We start from the raw sequence: 4,061 nt of genomic DNA on the forward strand, positions 1-4,061 counted from the left end.
GCAGGCAACCGCTCTACCACTGAGCCAGAGCCGCCCTCAATGGAAGACATTTATATGTTTATTGCACCAGGAATAAGCTAATATGCGAATAAACTGAAGTTTGTGTTACTTGAACAAGTATTTCCAGATGAGATAACTTATAGAAGGGACTGTACAAATGACTTAGTCATCTGACCCCCAAAAAATAAAAGATAAAAAAAGTAAAAATGACAAATATATCTAAAAGAGAGTCCCGTGATCATCTGTTACACGTGAAATAGCAGCCTTATTGATGGTTTGACACTGATCATATCCAGTAACATCATGGATTTGCTGTTTGTTTGTTTTAATGTGTAAGAGAAACAATCTGCAGACATTAAACTATGCAGACGATTTTCAGTGTGTTTGTTTTTTTGGTGTTGCTTAATGGGTGTGGTGTGCTATGTGTGGATTATGATGTTGCCTTAAAAATACAGTACACACTTTATTAATGTCACCTTAGTTGACCACTACATATGTCACGAAGATTTTCTCAAAATATCAGGATTTCCAGCACTACAAAATAAAAGTTTAGTGAAGGATAAAGTGAAGTTTCCACCAGACATGCAAATTAGATAAAGACACTTATCATTATCAGAACTTGTTGAAATGACTCTATGTGTCTGGGGTTATAATGTACATATATAATTAACTTGGATTCCTGCTAAACAAGTCTCCATGAGTTTTGAAGAACGAGGGAAAGCTTGTGATGGTTATTTCATGAGGTCCAGGACCAGGTGACTGTTTGCTGTTGCAAGTCATTCATTCCCATGATGTACAGAGCCAGAGCTGTTTGTTTGCTTCAGAATTAAGTTAAGCATTTTCAGTGTGGCCATCTGCCAAGGGTGGGACTTGTCAACTCTCCTGTTGTTTGAGATGTCCATGAACAGGATGTCAAGGTATATCTAAGGTCTGGCTGTGTACCATGTGGTCAGGATGTGGTCCCAAACTGCAAAAGTGAGGGGTGTAGATTATATTTGGTAGAATAGTCACTCCAAGAGGATGAGTGTATGTACTTCATGGACAATAAAAAATACAGCGAGCACAATGGATATAAGCCCTTAAGCTTTTTTCTTGTTCAGAATGATATTTTGAAATTCATGGTTTTCTTAAGGGAGTTCTGTATGTTGACTCTCTGTCTGTTAAACAAGCTCCTTCACTTAATAAGACAAACAGTTCGGGGATTATGGTTTTAGTTTTTGCTGCGGACCATGGTAATAAACAACTAATCTTGATGTCAATGTCCCGTGAAAACTTTGTAGCTTCAAAACACAAACTTTTCATGCACTAGTTTACTCTTTTTTCAACGGTGTGGCACTTTTTTTCAGATAAAAAAACAGTCTCTAAAAAAAGTGTATTTATCTTAAGGAGCAGGATCATTTTCCCTACCCTTAAAGGGACACAAGGCAAACACAGAACGTACTTTACGCACAAGTTTTAAGCCAATGTGAAAAATAGGTACAAAAAGCCATCTGCATGACTCAGCAAAGTCCACCCGTTTTGTCATCTAGTCTGCCCCCCAGGCCCACTCCCTTTGGAGGATTTCCTGACAGGACAGAGCAGGGGAGACATTTCATAAAAGATTTGGTCCCGTCCCTGCCCATTTTATCTGTAGGCAATACATTTACGTGTGTTATATTTTCTGTTTCCAACAATGTACTGTATTACATTATAACATTATGGTCTTTGAAAGGTCATTAAAATAATAATTGTGCAAATAGCCTACTGCTTGTTGTTGCGCCAAAAAGTTGGCACTGAAAAGCAGGCTCCACTGTGACTATATTATACGCCATGTTGTTGCTGTTAATTAATTTTCCGTCATGGGTCTAATTTCACACCTTTAACAAGGGATATAGTTTAAGCAGTTGATAAAGTTCCCCCTTACATTATCCCTGAATTAGATTAGATAATACTTTATTAATCCCACCATGGGGAAAATTCACTTATTACAGAAGCAGTTTTTCCACAGTAAAAAACAAACCAACAAACAAACAACATGCAAACAACAGACAATGTGCATAAAGTACTGAATGAATGTAAAGTGGCATTATCTAAAAAGTATTGTAAAGTAAAGTGAGATGGCCATAGTACGAAATGACCATAGTCTGAAAGTATTTTATAATAGGATTTACTACTTGTTGTGGGCCTGTTGACACATCACCACCAGCCAAAAGATGATTCATCAGGGCACAAATTAAATGGGTAGATCCAAAGGCTGTTTCGTTTTTATTTGACTTCATGAATCATCATTCAAATAAACTGCTGTGGATTTCCTGTGTGTGTGTGTGTGTGTGTGTGTGTGTGTGTGTGTGTGTGTGCGCGTGTGTGTACGCGCGCGCGTGCACGCGTGGGATCCTGCTGTATGTTTCAGCAGTGTAACGGTTACATAATAATTCTTGCATTTCTGGCCGAGGTTCATTTTCCGTTTGAGGAATGCTGCCGCTGACTTGTTGCCATGTAGGTCTCAGTAACCAACCGCCCAGTGTACTCAGAGTTGCAAAGTCATGTTGATGCATACATTCCACCACCGCAGCCCCTGGAAGTCTGCCCGCGGCGGCGACGCAGAGCAGCAACAACAGCAACAGCAACAGCAGTAGCAGCAGAGACACTCACAACCCCTCTCGTTTGGCCTTTTAATGTGAAGAGTGGAACATCTCCTGCTTTCCTGGCGGGACGGAAAGCTGCAGCCAGCGACCGGGGAAGACTTCCTGCTGCCGGACAAGCCGTGCGGAAACTTCCCGAAGTGATTTCTGTGTTGTTCTCATTTGACATGGCGTGTAACGGCTGCCATTGACGTGCTGCTTTAGGTGAGTAAATCTTCATATGTTTCAAAGTTAAAAGTGTTGGTTTCATGTGCTGGGTGGACCCGCCCTTGGTACAAAATCATTTAAACGTTGTTGTTGTCGCCGCGCGCACGACCGTATGTGTGACATTTGTTGTGTTTAACTATGCTAGCCTGTACTCCTTACCACGGTCGCATTAACAGTAAAGATATCCGGTAATGTATGTATTTTGTCGACCTTTCATTTGGTTTCCTCAGTAGGCCTAGTGCGCAGACTCGTAAAGGGGAATTGAAACTTCAGCAAATTGTGTTTGTTCATTGTCTGTCATTCATGTAGAGTCAATATTCAGTCGTTTGTTAAGGTTATGAAAGCATCCTCATGAAGAACCAACTCTTTAAAGGCCTGACACAACTCAAAAAAAGTGGATCACAGAAAATGAATCGCTGACAGTTAAAATAATCGATTAAAACATTAATAATTATGTGGCCGGTTTAGTCGGTAGAGCAGGCGCACATATAGCGGTGTACTCTTCGACGCAGCGCCCGCGGGTTCGACTCCGTCACCCGGCCTTTTGCTACATGTCATGTCACCCTCTCTTTTCCCTTTCATGTCTTCATCTGTCTTGTGGAAATAAAGGCCTAAAAATGCCCAAAAATAATCTTTAAAAAATAGTTAAATAATTATCTTGTTTCATGCAGCTTGCTGCAGTTTTTGCCATTATATTTTGGGCTTATGTTGGAAACAAAACAAGCAACTTTTGCTTTGGGAAAATGAAACCGCAAAATGAAAAGCAAATAATCCCCCCCCAAAAACTGTCAATAATCAAATAATTGTTTCAGCTCTAGATACTAAACAAATACTCCCTGCTGAAAAATAAAACATAATTTATCATCAAGGAAGAGGATACAATTATACTTTACAAAGAAACTGGAGCTGAAACATTTGGTTGATTATTCAATCAGTCAGTTTTACAGTCTTTTTAAAGAAAAATACAGAAATTAACTGCTTTTTGCTTCTTCTATAATAATAATAATAATACAAATAAAAATAGTTTTTGACATTATATAGCTAGACCAAACAATTCAATGATTAATCAAAAAATAATAAGTGGTAGGCCTAGATGAATCAATAATAAAAATAATGAATACATGTTTTTTTATTTGGAACAAAGCAAATTGTTGCAACGCATGTGTCAATACATACATGTATCTGTTCTGCGTGTTCTCAAATGTCAATCACACGGTATAGATAGATAGATAG

General features: G+C 38.9%; 1 protein-coding gene across 2 annotated transcripts in view; it reads left to right on the plus strand.

Moving 5' to 3' along the window:
- The first annotated feature begins 2,381 nt into the window (after nt 1–2,381).
- Nucleotides 2,382–4,061, plus strand: part of keap1a (kelch-like ECH-associated protein 1a) — a 16,775-nt gene continuing 15,095 nt past the window's right edge. The window contains exon 1 of one of the 2 annotated variants that reach the window (XM_032499954.1): nt 2,382–2,825. The gene's annotated coding sequence lies outside the window, so the exon portion shown is untranslated. The remainder of the gene's footprint in view (nt 2,826–4,061) is intronic. The other variant, XM_032499951.1, reaches the window with a different exon arrangement.

Source organism: Etheostoma spectabile, chromosome 20, assembly GCF_008692095.1.
Source record: "Etheostoma spectabile isolate EspeVRDwgs_2016 chromosome 20, UIUC_Espe_1.0, whole genome shotgun sequence".
Lineage (NCBI taxonomy): Eukaryota > Metazoa > Chordata > Actinopteri > Perciformes > Percidae > Etheostoma > Etheostoma spectabile.